We start from the raw sequence: 14,350 nt of genomic DNA, 5'->3' as shown, positions 1-14,350 counted from the left end.
TTTTTGTTTTTTTTTAAGTATCATAAAACACATTTATTGGAAAGAGTAATGTTAGAAATGAGGTTGAAAGCACCAGTCCAGTTATCAGAAGGCTTATTCTTGGGAAGTGCCGGATTTCCAATTAGGGCTAAGAGAAAATATATTTTTTTTTCTTAACGAAATGATACAACTATTGCTGGCCTTCAGAATTAGCCTTTCAGCTAACATTCTAAAGACATGACACAAGGAGTTCCTATTGTGGCTTAGCGGGTTAAGGGCCCTTGAGGATGCAGGTTTGATCCCTGGCCTCACTCAGTAGGTTAAGGATCTGGCTTTGCCACAGCTGTGGTGTAGGTCACAGATGTGGCTTGGATCCGGTGTTGCCTTTGCCACGGCTGTGGCACAGACCCCAGCTGCTGCTGGGATTCAGTCCCTGACCTGGGAACTTCCAAATGCCACAGGGAGGCTGTAAAAGGGAAGAAAAAAAAAAAAAAAAAGACATGAAACAGCAGATCATTTCCCTCTTCTTGTGTTTGAGTTTCATTTGTAAATATCCTTAATTTGTGTGACTTGAGGTTATAGGGTTAAAGTCCAAATGCCACTTTTTTTTTTTTTTTTTTAACTTTTAAAGTCAGTAGATGTGGTTCCCGTAATGGCTCAGTGGTTAATGAATCCAGCTAGGATTCATGAGGATGCAGGTTCGATCCCTGGCCTCACTCAGTGGATTAAGGATCTGGTGTTGCCATGAGCAGTGATGTACATCGCAGACTCTGCCCTGATCCCTCGTTGCTGTGGCTGTAGCGTAGGCCAGTAGCTACAGCTCTGAATCGACCCCTAGCCTGGGAACCTCCATATGCTGCTAGTGCGGCTGTAAAAAGACCAAAAATAAGTAAATAAAATAAAGTCAGTAGAGTATAGTAATTAGCACTTACAATAAGCTTCTGGCTCTACCACTTTAAACTTCAAAAACTTAACACAGAGTTCCCATGTGGCTCAGTGGGTTAAGGACCTGGCGCTGTCACTGCTGCAGCTTGGGTTACTGCTGTGGTGCAGGTTCAGATCCCTGGATCAGGAATTTCCGCATGCCATGGATGGGGGGGGAAACAACCCTAACTCAAGTGATAGAACTTCCCAATGCCTCATTTTGCTCATCTGTAAAATTGGGGTAATTACTACTACTGTCATCACTCAATAATAGCTAGTATTTATTGGGCATTTACTGTAGACTTGGCACAGTTCTAAGAATTTTACTCATATTAACTCAGTTTTCCAACTACCCTGTATGTTAGTACTACACCCACTTAAGGTGAGGAAACAGTTGCAGGAAAGTTAACTTGCTCAGGGTCACATACATTAATGGTGGAATCAGGGTTTGAACCTAGGTAGTCAGACTTTAGAGTTTGTGTTCATAACCTCCTACTTCATGGGTTATTTTGAAGATTAAATAATCTATGTGAACTGTCCGTGACAGGCAGACAGTAAGTGCTGGCACTGCAGTTAGTGTTACACTTTTAAAGCAGTTCACGTACACGTTTCCTATTTAGTTGAGATGTTGTGACACTCTTTGTCTTACGGAGAGACAGTGAGGCCCAAGTTTGGTCGCTTGCCTAAGGCCATACAGCAAGCTCGGAGGCAATACCTGGCTTTGCTCCTCTTCCACACCTGGGTTCTTAGGTTGAACCGGAGGCATCACATTTTCAGAGATGAGTGGACGTGTGCTGTTTTGGCCTGGTCCGCGGCATCCATCCAATCCAGATTTTTCTGGAAATAGCAGCTTTTTGTTGCTGAGGTAACAGTGTGTCCCTGACGGAGTAGACGATTAGACATGACCCAGGTTAGGCCAGTCAGTGTTGGGCAGACAGGTGTGTCCTGCCTTTCTCTTTGCCTCTCCTTAGCCTGTCCTCTCTCCTGCCTTCATTTTGAGTCTTAGATTAAATGACACAGTGACAAACAGTCACAGCTCCTGCATCACATCCATGGGTTTATTCCCAATATGTAGACACTGGAGCTGCTGTGCCATTTGTTCTCAAAGACCTGATTCTTTAGCTTTTCCTCAGTTCTGTACCCTACCTCACATCCTGCCAGTACCTTCCTATATTTCATAATTTAAGTTACACAGAATCAGTTTTTGTGGCTCGCAGCTGAGGTTCTTTAACTTAACTACTGCATGGCATGGGGCCATGTCGCTTAGAAAAGAGTTAAAGTTAACTGAAGAGAAGAGAAATCTCAGAGAAGACCCAAAGATTATCTTCACACATCTGAAGCATTTAGTGTACAGAGTGTTCCTAGAAAGAGTAAAGAGTAGGCATTACTTGCAAACAGATTTCTGCCCAAGTTAAAGCCTTAGGCAGGGCTGTCCAAGGATGGCCAGGCTGTCTTGGTACATGGAGGTGGGTGTGGGCACGGAAATTGTTCAAGGCAAAGTGGCCGGCCACCTGAGGGTTTAACTGAAGGGTTTAAAAATCTAATGGGTAGTTGTCCTCATGACCTGTAAAGTTTGCCTCAATTCTGAAATAATGATTCTCTGATTGAAATCTAAGTCTCCAGACTCTGAGACCTAGAGATTGTTCTAGAACATCTTTCCCTACTTTGCCAGCCTAGTTTCCTATTGTCTCCACCCCATACCTCTGCTTCACCCAGCCCCTTACCACCTTCTTCTTTTTAGTTTATTTTTTGATTAAAACATGGTTGATTTACAATGTGCCGATTTCTGCTGTGCAGCAAAGTGACTCAGTCGTAATCTATATCCATTCTTTTTTTAATGTATTATTTTCCATCTTAGTCTATCCCAGGATACTGGATTTAGTTCCCTGTGCTATACTTAACCTTCTTCTCATCACCTTATTATCATTGAGCCTTCCCTGAACACCTGATTTAGAATAGCAGCTTCCTGAAACTGCTTAGCGCTTTTCCTGATCCATTTTACTCTATGGTACTGCTCATCACCTGCAAACAATATGGTTTCTTATTTATTTTGGACAATTTAAAATATTTATTTAGATCTAGCACTGATTTTTTTATGAAAGTATAGTTGATTCCCAATGTTCTTATTTTTAATGTTTTACTTATTATTTACTTATTATTATTATATACATTTTTATTTTGCTTTTTAGGGCTGCACTTGCAGCATGTAGAAATTCCCAGGTTAGGGGTTGAATCAGAGTTGCAGCTGCTAGCCTACATCACAGCGACAGCAACATGGAATCTGAGTGGAGTCTGCTACCTGTACCACAGCTCACCACAATACTGGATCCTTAACCCACTGAGTGAGGCCAGGGATCAAACCCGAGTCCTCATGGATTCTAGTCAGGTTCATTACTGCTGAGCCACAACTGGGACTCCCTATTTATTTTTTTTAATCACTTTTCCCCCCTCTGGAATGCCAGATCCTGAAACAAAAGAATTTTTCTCTGTTCTGATCATCGTTTTATCCCCATCACTTAGAGCAGTGCTTGGCACATAGAAGGCATTCAGTAAACATATATTGAATGAACGAATATTTCCTCAACGTGAAACATAAGTGTTGAGAGAAAGGACTGGGGAAGTTTCACAGGAGTGTCGTTTAAGCTGAGCAGTGTAAGACAGCTAGAATCTGGACATTCAGAAATGTGAGGTGGCCTTCTAAGCAAAGGGAGCAATGTGGATACAAATACAGAAGCCTGTTGAGGCAGTAGTGAGGGTACACGAAGGAAAAATAAGAGCTGACTCAACAGGTAGGTGGGGGACCATTGAAGAAGATTAGGAGAGAACCAGGTAATCAGAGCTGTGCTTTCAGGGCATACTAATCCAGGGCTTGTTTAACAGGGATGGAAGGATAGAGAGTCTTGAGGTACAGAAACCTGTTAGGGGCGTTTTTACAGTGGCACAGAAAAGTGGCAGGGTCTGGATTAAAGCAGTGGAAAGAGACATGCTTAGAAATATTTTAGAGGTAAAATCAGTAGACTTTGCAGCTGATTCAGAGTGAGAATAGGAGAAAAGTAGGAGCCAGAAGTTACCCTAAAGCTTAGAATCTGAGTGTCCTGAAGAAGAAATAGGAAAAAATCAGAAGCATCATCTGGGATGGAATAAAAATAGATTTGTTTGAGAAATGCAGATTTTGATGTGTTATTGGATAAGTCAGCTGAAGCCATCCAACAACAGGAAGTTGGAAATATCAGGATTGTGTTCACGACTGCAGATAGATTGATGGCTTATCAGTACAGCAGTGATAGCTACATCCGCATTAGGAACATTAGGAACAGGAGCGGATTCCCCAGTAGAAATCCATTAGGATGGATTGCCAAAGAGAAGACTGACTTATGGGGTGTTTTGGGGGGTGTCTGGAGGAAGAGTCTGCAAAGAAGCAGGTAAGTCGAGAAGAAAAACCCATGTGGTCAGTGCCCTCTGAGTCGTAGGAGAATAGCTTCAAGGAACCCAGGTAAGTCAGCGGAGTCAAAAGCTGCAGGGAGTTTAAGGAAATGAGGCCAAGGGAAAAGGGCTGCTTATGGTGACAAGGAAACCTACTGGAAACCTTAGAGCAGGTGGTGCGAGGAGAGGCTTAAAAAGTGAATTGATTGGTGAGGCCTGGGAGCAGGTTCCACGCTCCCTTTGAAAATCATGGTGGTGAGGCAGGGAAAAAGAGAAGTAGCAGGCTTGAATGGGTCCAGGGAGGGTTGCTTTGTTGTGGTTTTACTTAGGGATACAGGGCATCTGAGTGCTGCATGCACTGGACATGCAGCCAGAGGAGAGGAAGAGACTGAATGAAGATGCTGTCCAGGAAGTGGACTGAAAGGTTTTTATGGGTGGAGGAGTTAACTGGAAAGGGAGGGAGGTTACTTCTTTGCCTGAGAGGGCGGCCGGGAAGAGAAGACGGTGAAAAGGCTGAGCAGTGTTGACGTGGAGGAGGAGGAAGTTGAGGAAGCTTAAGCCCAGTGACCACAACTTTGTTGAGGCTGGAAAGCGGGTTATCAGCTCGGAATGAGTGGCAGTAGGGAGCAGTTGTGGCTCTGAAGAAACGGGAAAGGCTTGAAAGCACTGTAGGAAACGTCCGTCAGGCCAGTTAGGAATGCAAGTTGCTGAGCAGTAGTGAAGATAAATAGCCCGTGTGGCTTGTTTCCTGACCTTGTCAGGGAGCATGGGCAGAGCGCGAGGAGGGCTTGTGTGGAGCTAGTCAGGGCAAGTTTCAGAAGGATCATGCCATTCCTGCAGTGTAGGAATTTAATGTATGGATCTGACTGTTTAAGTGTGAGATAGAAGGAGCCACCTGGAAGTTCCCGCTGTGGTACATTGAGTTAAGGATCAGTGTTGTCTCTGTGGCAGCACGGGTTTGATCCCCAGCCTGGCTCAGCAAGTTAAGGATCCACTGTTGCCACAGCTGTGTGTAGGTTGTGGCTGTGGCTCGAATTCAGTCCCTGGCCTGGAAACTTCCATATGCTGCAAGTACAGCCAAAAATAAAGAAGAGCTAACAAATATTTTTTATTGCAGATTATTCAGTGCAAGGCAGGCCCATCAAAGGAAAAGGTATGCTCTGATCTGCATGAACCTTAGGGTTTGCAACAGCAGCAGGACAACCTCCTGTGACGTCTCTCCTGGAATTTCTCATGATAATGATGCTGGTCTGAGTGTAATCCCATGTTGTTCCCAAGTTTTTGTTTCAGTTTGGGGTTGGAAAAGGGGAAATAAGGAGACTTAGTTTCTGGTCTGGCTGTGTTACCTAGTCTCTGTGTGGCTTTAAGTCAGTCTTTAACCTCTTTGGCCTCGGTTTCTTTCTTTTGAAAAAAGTGAGAGGGAGATGAACTCAAAGGATCCTTCTAGTGCTGTCATTTGTGACTGTTCTAGTGCCTTTGCCCTGCACCCCGTACTGAGGAAGCCAGTGGTCTCTACATGTAGGCACAGGTCTGCTAGAGAAATTCGTCTGCTCTTGTAGTATGGGGATTCTCTCTTAGTTTATATTTAATTTGGAATTTTCACAAAAATGTATGTTTCTTAATACAGTTGCTGTGTCATGTTTTAACCCTGCCTGGTTCCCTCTGGGCTCCATACCCCGAGTCAAAGTACATTGCTCTTAAACGTGTTCAGGTGGCTTCATGGTCCTTCCTGAAAACTATGTTGCAGATTGACAGCTGAGTTGTACTGGTCATTGTGATAGAGAGGTACCACTTAGGAGTCACTTCTGACTCCCTGACTATTTAATGTGGGTAAGATGCTTAACCTCTCTGAACCCTGGTTTTCTCAAATGTAAAGTGGGCAGTGCTTATCAAGTGTGGTAAGTGCTCAGTTAAATGTTATTTTTCCCTCTTTCACTGTATCTCCCTTCTGATACCTCCATCAGTGCCACAAAGTAAATAGGATTGGATTACCATACTTTAAAGTTATTAGGGGAGTTCCCATTGTGGCTCAGCAGGTTAAGGACCTGACGTTGTCTCTGTGAGGATGCGGGTTCAGTCCTTGGCCTCAATCAGTGGGTTAAGGATCCACAGATGCGGCTCAGATCCAGTGTTGCTGTGGCTGTGTTGTAGGCCTCAGCTGCAGCTCTCTTTTGACCCCTGCCTAGCCTGGGAACTTCCATATGCTGCAGGTGCGGCTGTAAAAAAAAAAAAAAAAAAAGAAGCTATTAGGAAAATCCCCGGTAATTATATAGATGGTATGGCCAAATAAGTGACTTAAAGGTAGTTTTCTGACCTCTATGGTTTAATTACATGGTGAGTGGGGACTTTGTTAACTCTATTTATGATCTGTTCCTTTTTTTCACTTTTTTAAATGGCTGCTCCTGTGGCATATGGAAATTCCCAGACCAGGGGTTGAATTGGAGCTGCAGCTGCAGCCTGAGCCACAGCCATGGCAACACAGGATCAGAGCCACATCTGCGAACTACGCCGAAGCTTGTGGCAATGCCGAAACCTTAACCCACTGAGTGAGGCCGGGAATCAATCTCACATCTTCATGATGACTAGGTAGCGTCCTTAACCCGCTGAGCAGCAATGAGAACTCCTGATTCCCTGTAAATGCCCTAAGTGCCTATTTTAATTTAAAACTTGATAAAATTTTCAGTGCCCTTTTTTTGCAGGTCAGCCCTCAGGGGGCTTTATTGTTCTAATAAACTCTTGACTGCATTTTTCTCAGAGCTACCTGAATGTTAAGTTGAGGTTAGCTATCCATTATTTGTTTCATTTTTACTTCTTTTACTATTTTATTTGGGGATTGTTTCCAGTGCTAGTGGTGGGAATGACAGATGGTCCATGCGGTACCTTGTTTCTGCTTTCCTTATCACAGTCCACGTACTTCCAGGCTGTAAATCTTGGGGGAATGATCATGGGAGGGACTCAAGGAAGTGACCAGATTACCTGGCATGATTATTTTACCGGAAGACCTGGAGTGGATGGATGTGGTTCAGGGTCTCCAGTTAAAGGGGAGTTCATTTAACTGGTGCTGCTGTGCAGGAAAGGGAGAGCCAGAGCTGGACTGCTGGAATTCTGGGCGAGGTTCCTGAGGTTCCAGCCCGTGCTCTACCTTGCACTGTCACACCTAAAGCTTGCCTAAAGAAATACTATCTCTGGTCACAAAGAAAATATTGACTCAGGGAAGGGAGGGCAGCCCCAGCTGTAAGCCTGTAGGAGCAGGAGTGGAGGGAGTGGAGTGCAAAATGGAGTTGATTCCTGGGGTCGTTTTGCTCTTTTGCTGATGGCCAGTCCTGGGAGAGGCAGTTGAGAAACTTGGGAGTCTGTGGAACTAGGGAGATAGAGGATAAAGTGAATAATAAACATGTTTTCAACACGAATGACTGGGGTGACTGGAGCAGGGAGCCCGTTCTAGAAGATAGTGCCACTAGCTTCCATAATGTTTGGTGGGGCTCAGGTTTTGAGACTCTTTACATACTGTGGAAATTGCTTCATTTGGCAGCATGCTCTGAGGGCAAGCAGTGGGTTCCAGGGTCTGAAAGAAGGGTGCTGTGGCTGGAGCTTTGGGCAGGCCGAGGGCTGGGAGAGGAGGCTCGAGTGGTCAGCAAAGACTACTAGGTCCTGTGGACTTATAAGCCGAGTTAACAGATCTGGGCTGGGGGAGAAAATTGTTGTAAAAAGGGGAAAGAAATAATCAGTTGCTATTTTTTTTTTCATGTTTAGCTCTGTTTGTTTGAATAGGTAATAAAATAGTTAAAAATTCAAAAGTTTACTAAGTTTAAAAATTTGCCACCCAGTTCCTCTCACATACAGCTTTGTAAATTTTATGTGAAAATTTCCTCCCTTTTTTTTGCACAAGAAATTCCATTCTTACTAATTTGCTGCCTGATCTTTTTCACTTAGCAATATATCCTGGAATCATTCTCTATCAATACGTAAATAGCCAATCTATTCTCTTTCACAGCTGCACATTATTTCATTATATAGATATAAATAATTTACTCAGCCAGTCCCCTGCTGATGGATATTTAGGTTTTCTAATATTTTACCATCTAATATTTTTCTATCACTAACAATGCTATAGGGAGTTACCTTGTATGAGTCATTTTTCTCCAGTGTAGGTTGAATTTCCAGAAGTGAGAATTGCTGGACTAAAGGGCCTCTAAAGTTTTTAATACAGCTTTGTATATTGGAGTTCCTGGCATTTAGAAGGCCTGCAGTGAATGGTGGCTGTTGTTAAGATAAATATGTTACAGATAGGTTATATGATAGGTTATAGACAGACAAATAGGGGCACCTGACACAAGCCAGAGGTGAGGAGGTGTGTCAGGAGGAGGAAATGCCTGAGTAGAGCCTTGAAGAATGAAAAGTCAAGTCAAGTGGAGAGCATTTCAAGAAGCAGGAGCAGGAGGGGCCAAGCACAGGAACTGAAGAAGGAGCTTGTTGTATGTGGGGAATCTTCCAGGAGATTCATCAAACAGTCAACACCTGCCACAGGTCAGTCACTGGTGTAGGTACTGGATATGGGGAGATACATACACCCATAGGTTACAGCACACCTGTAGTATGAAACAAGAAACTGTAGAAGCATGTACACGGATTAATTCTGTCCAGGAAGGAAGGAAGGGGGAATGAAAGTTGGAAGGGAAGGCGTCAGAGGAGGTCACATCTGAGCGAAAATGCGCAAGGGGGACTTCAGATCAGAGCAGCAGTTCTTTCTTTCTTTTTTTTTTTTTTTCTTTTTAGGGCCGAACCTGTGGCATATGAAAGTCCCCAGGTTCAGGATCAAATTGGACCTGCAGCTGCCAGCCACAGCCACGAAGGACCCAAGCTGAGTCTGCAGCCTACACCACAGCTCATGGCAATGCCACATCCTTAGCCTGCTGAACGAGGCCAGGGATTGAACCTGCATCCTCCTGGATGCTAGTTGGTGTTGTAACCCACTGAGCCACAATGGGAACTCCAGATCAGCAGTTCTTAAAGTGTGTTCCCTGGACCAGCAGCATCACTATCACCTGGCAGTTTATGTATAAGAGAGATACATTCTCAAGCCCTGCTCGGATCTGCAGAGACAAATTCAGGGCATGGGCCTCAGCTGCCTGGAATTTAAGGACACCCCCCCCCCCCGGTGATTTCGATACACTCTGCAATTTGAGAACCACTGCTAGAGATCATTTAAGAGAGAGGGAGGGCGTTCCCGTTGTGGCTTAGCAGTCACAAACCCGACTAGGATCCATGAAGATGGGGGTTCCATCCCTGGCCTCGCTCAGGGGGTTAAGGATCCAATGTTGCCATGAGCTGCAGTGTAGGTTACAGACACGGCTTGGATCCTGTATTGCTGTGGCATAGGCCAGCAGCTATAGCTCTGATTGGACCCCTAGCCTGGGAGCTTCCATATGCTGTGGGTGTGGCCCTAAAAAAGCAAAAAAAAAAAAGAGGGAACAACTTTGTAAAATCAGGGAACTAAATTCCATGGTATTGCTGAAGTGAAGCTTGTATTTTAAAAAAGTAGTTATGGAGTTCCTGTCATGGCTAGGAACCACAAGGTTGCGGGTTCGATCCCTGGCCTCACTCAGTGGGTCAAGGATCTGGCGTTGTGTCGAGCTGTGGTGTAGGTCGCAGTTGGGGCTCAGATCCCGAGTTGCTGTGGCTCTGGCATAGGCTGGCAGCTATAGCTCCAACTGGACCCCTAGCCTGGGAACCTCCATATACCTCGAGTGCAGCCCTAGTTAAAGACAAAAAATAAAAAATAGTTATTTTATATGCATAAATAAGGAAATAAGCTAATAAAACTTGCATTACATAATCAGTCTAAATCGCTTATCTTGAAATTTCAATAAAATGGACATAAGTCACATATCCCATATTATGTGAGAAGGTCAACACCCTCCCCTAGATTTTTCTTTTTTTTTAATTTAAAAAATTTTTTTATTTCCCCAGTACAATTTTTTTCCTACTGTACAGCATGGTGACCCAGTTAAACATACATGTATAGATTCTTTTTTCTCATATTATCATGCTCCATCATAAGTGACTAGACATAGTTTCCCAGTGCTACACAGCAGATTTTTCAACTTTAACTCCTTTAATCCTCATAATAACCCATAAAGTAGGAATTATCTCTTCTTTCCTACCTGTCTTTGATTTTTTTCCCTCAAACCACACTCAAGGCTCTTATGAGTATAGCAGGTTTTCCTGAAGGTATGGATGCCAAAGGCATTTTACTTGGCAACAACATAGTAACTTAAATTGTTTTTTTTGTTGTTGTTATTACTAATTAAAAAAAATTTTTTTTGGTTGTGCCCACAGCATGCGGAAATTCCAGGATCAGGGATTGAACCTGTGCCACAGCAGTGACAATACTGGCTCCTTAACTCACTACACCACCAGGGAACTCCTAAATTGGGTTGTTTTTTTTTTTTTTTGGTCTGTTTTGGGCCATGCCCTCAGCATATGGAAGTTCCCAGGCTAGGGGTGGAATTAGAGCTGTAGCCACCAGCCCATGCCAAAGCCACAGCAACGCCAGATCCGAGCCGCATCTGCCACCTACACAATCCCAACCCACTGAGCAAGGCCAGGGATCAAACCTGCATCCTTATGTTTATTAGATTGGTTTCCGCTGAGCCACAGTGGGAACTCTTGTCTTTTCTTTTTTTTTTTTTTTTTTTTTTGTCTTTTTGCCATTTCTAGGGCTGCTCCTGAGGCATATGGAGGTTCCCAGGCTAGGGGTCTAATTGGAGCTGTAGCCGCTGGCCTAGGCCAGAGCCACAGCAATGCCGGATCCGAGCCTCACCTGCGACCTACACCACAGCTCACCACAATGCTGGATCCTTAACCCACTGAGCAAGGCCAGGGATCCAACCCGCAACCTCATGGTTCCTAGTCGGATTTGTTAAGCACTGAGCCATGATGGGAACTCCTTGTCCTTTTTTTTTTTTAATGGCCGCCTATGGAAGTTCCTGCACCAGCGAATGAATCTGAGCTGCAGCTGCAGCAACGCCGGATCCTTTAACCCACTGCACTGTGTTGGGGATCGAACCTATACCCCTGCGCCACTGTGGGAACTCCTAGATTGTACTTTTCCTAAGGGGCATTCGGCCCACCCCCAAGGCCTCCCCACTCCCAGACACAGCGTATTGCTGTCTCATGAGTCACTCTGTTCTGAAGGATGCAGCTCGTCACCTAGCTTTGGACGCCACCTCCCTCCCCTCTGTAGTCCATGTCACCCGTATCTTCCTCCAGATTTCCATTAATTTTCTTTGCTAGACAATTGACATGTCTCTCTTTTTTCTAATCTGTGGCTTCAAGGTTTGCCTTCCACCTTTAAGGAGCTTATCAGAATATTTTCCTAAACATAGATAAACCACCTCCCCTCTGGAAAGCATTCTAGAGCCAACTATTAAAATAGTAATTTTCCACTGTGCTATAATTATAAAATTTTAGGTTCACTTTAGGGGTTTTAGGTTAATTACCATGCTTCAAGTGGCATCCCATTAAACTCTAATATCAATAACTTGTTATTAATCTATTCTTATATTAATATATTTCTATTTACAAAGCTGCCACTATGAAAAGTCAGATTTTTAAACTCCAAATCCTCTTCCTAGCAAGACAGATGTGTTAATAACTTCATGTAAAAAATCTTCAAAAGGCAAGTTCCTCACCACACAGTTTTTATTGCAAAAATTGCTGTAGGTGCTTTAATGTTGACCACATTAGTAAATTATAGAACATATGGTTATAAAGGTTGCATAATTACTGCTAATAGTCTTCAGTAGAGAGAAAATATTTTAAATTCCAAAATATAAGAACTGTGGACGTACATATAGAAAAGCCAAAAGAGAGCATAGGAAAGAAGAAAATGTGATTTATTGGGGTGGCAAACTTGTGACAGAATTTTTAGAAATTTTGATTTCCGTTAATGTTGTTGTGTTAGTGTAATTACAAAACTCAGGTGTTCCTGCTGTGGTGCAGTGGGTTAATGATCCAGCTTGTCTCTGGTGGTGCCAGTTCGATCCCCAGCCCAGCTCAGTGAGTTAAGGATCTGGCATTGCTGCAGCTGTGGTGTAGGTCACAGCTGTGGCTTGTATTCAGTCCCTGGCCGGGGAACTTCTGTATGCCATAGGTACAGCCAGAAGAAAGAAAAAAAAAAACAAAACAACTCAGGAGGGGTTCCTGCCGTGGTGCAGTGGGATTGGCAGCATCTCTCGATCACTGGCCCAGCACAGTGGGTTAAACATCCAGTATTGCCACACCTGCAGTGTAGGCTGCAGCTGTGACTCGGATCTGATCTCTGGCCCAGGAACTCCATATGCCGTAGGGAGGCCAAAAAAAACAAAAATAAGGAGTCCTGGACTTCCAATTCCTGTCATAAACCCCGTGACTGTGTTTATGCCGCAGAGATTTTTTTCTGTCCTGTAGCTCACCATTTGTCCTGCTACCACTTAAGTCTGTCGTTTGTGTTCTCAGTAGAAAAGAACGGTCCTGTGCAAAGTGCCCAGGAGTGCTGGGAAGAAGCCCTCCTGAGCCTCGGGCCCTGACAGCCTGTGTCCTACCTGACCCAGTTTGGGTGTGACTGGGGACCAAGTAAGGCATTTCTGTAAAAGGAAATTTGGAGATAGCATTCGCGCCCCTCCCCCCCAAGCCTGTCTTGCAAATTGATGTACTTTTCTGGTGTCCTGATTTGTAAACATCTCTCTTTTTTTTTTCCTTTAAATGTTTTTTCGTGGCTTTTGCTTTGAGGAAATGTAGTAGAAAGCAACTGCAGCCTCCTGTGAAGTCAGACACCTGGGGATTTTGTTTAGCTTTAAAAAAAACAAAACACCAAAAAAAAAAAATTTGTCCTGGAAACGTGGTTTCAAAATGTCAGTTCTCTTTCTAGTGATTACTTAGACTATTAGGGGGAATCTTGTTATAGTGACTTGAAAAATGACAGACTACCTTTTAGCAGCTTAGGGAGTTCCTGACTTTACAATTGCTAAGATGTCAGATTCATGCTGAGCAGTGTTAGTAAAGTGTTAGTTATAAATGAGAGAGAAAAGATCCTTTCACAGTTATGGATAAGCCATCTCTAATAGTTTACACCTATTTTTTCACTTTTGCTTTCTTTGATTTTGTACAAACAGTAAATCCTGGTGTAGATGGATATTTGAGGTGGTAAGAAGTGGCTCTGTGAGAGGAAGAGGAGGGCGAGGTACAGAAAAGCTGCGTAGCTGCTGCAAGTTCAGGCTTCTTTGCGGACCTCAGACAACTCAAGACACGTTCTTTTTTTTTTCCTTTGTTCTTTTTAGGGTCTTACCTACGGCATATAGAAGCTCCCAGGGTAGGGGTTGAATCAGAGCTGCACCTGAGGCCTAGGCCATAGTCACAGCAATGACAGATCTGACCTAGGCCACTGCTTTCGACAACCCCAGATCCTTACCCAATGAGCGAGACCAGGGATCAAACCTGCATCCTCATGGGTACTTACCAGGTTCTTAACTCTCTGAGCCACAACGGGAACTCTTGAAGACATTTTTTTATTCCTCAGTGTTCTGCACTTAAACTGTAATTTTAAAAATTGAGATATAATTCATGTACCATAAAAGTCACCCTTTTAAAGTATACAATTCAGAAGTTTCAGTATATTCTATTGTGCAACCATCACCACTGTCTAATTCCAGAAGATTTTCATCACCCCTAAAAGAAACCCCAAACCCACTAGTAGTAATTCTCTTTTTTCCCCTCTCCTTTCAGCCCCTGGCGACCACTAATCTGCTTTCTGTCTCTGTGAATTTGCCTATTCTGAGTATTTGTTTTTTGGCCGCACCTGAAGCATATGGAAGTTTCCAGGCCAGGGATCAAACCCATGCCACAACAGTGACATGGGACCCCTGGCCTGGAAACTTCCACATGCCGTGAACATGGCCAAAAAATAATAATAAAATAAAATCCAGGAGTTCCTGTCGTGGCGCAGTGGTTAACGAATCCGACTAGGAACCATGAGGTTGCGGGT

General features: G+C 43.8%; 1 protein-coding gene across 11 annotated transcripts in view; it reads left to right on the top strand.

Annotated features, from left to right (window-relative positions):
• SGSM3 (small G protein signaling modulator 3) overlaps positions 1-14,350 on the top strand; it is a 41,670-nt gene that overhangs the window by 4,488 nt on the left and 22,832 nt on the right. Inside the window, exons 1-2 of one of the 11 annotated variants that reach the window (XM_084955200.1) lie at positions 4,576-4,750; positions 5,444-5,479. The exons of 7 other annotated variants lie outside the window; for them this stretch is intronic. The gene's annotated coding sequence lies outside the window, so the exon portion shown is untranslated. 3 more of the 11 variants (XM_084955204.1, XM_084955203.1, XM_084955202.1) reach the window with 3 other exon arrangements.

Source organism: Sus scrofa, chromosome 5 (assembly GCF_054392235.1).
Source record: "Sus scrofa isolate SSC_HxYL_T2T_F1_AM1 chromosome 5, Sscrofa_HxYL_maternal_Yorkshire_Landrace_v2.0, whole genome shotgun sequence".
NCBI classification, from domain to species: Eukaryota; Metazoa; Chordata; class Mammalia; order Artiodactyla; family Suidae; genus Sus; species Sus scrofa.
The sequence above is the reverse complement of the archived record's forward strand: the minus strand, read 5'-3'. Positions and strand labels throughout refer to the sequence as shown.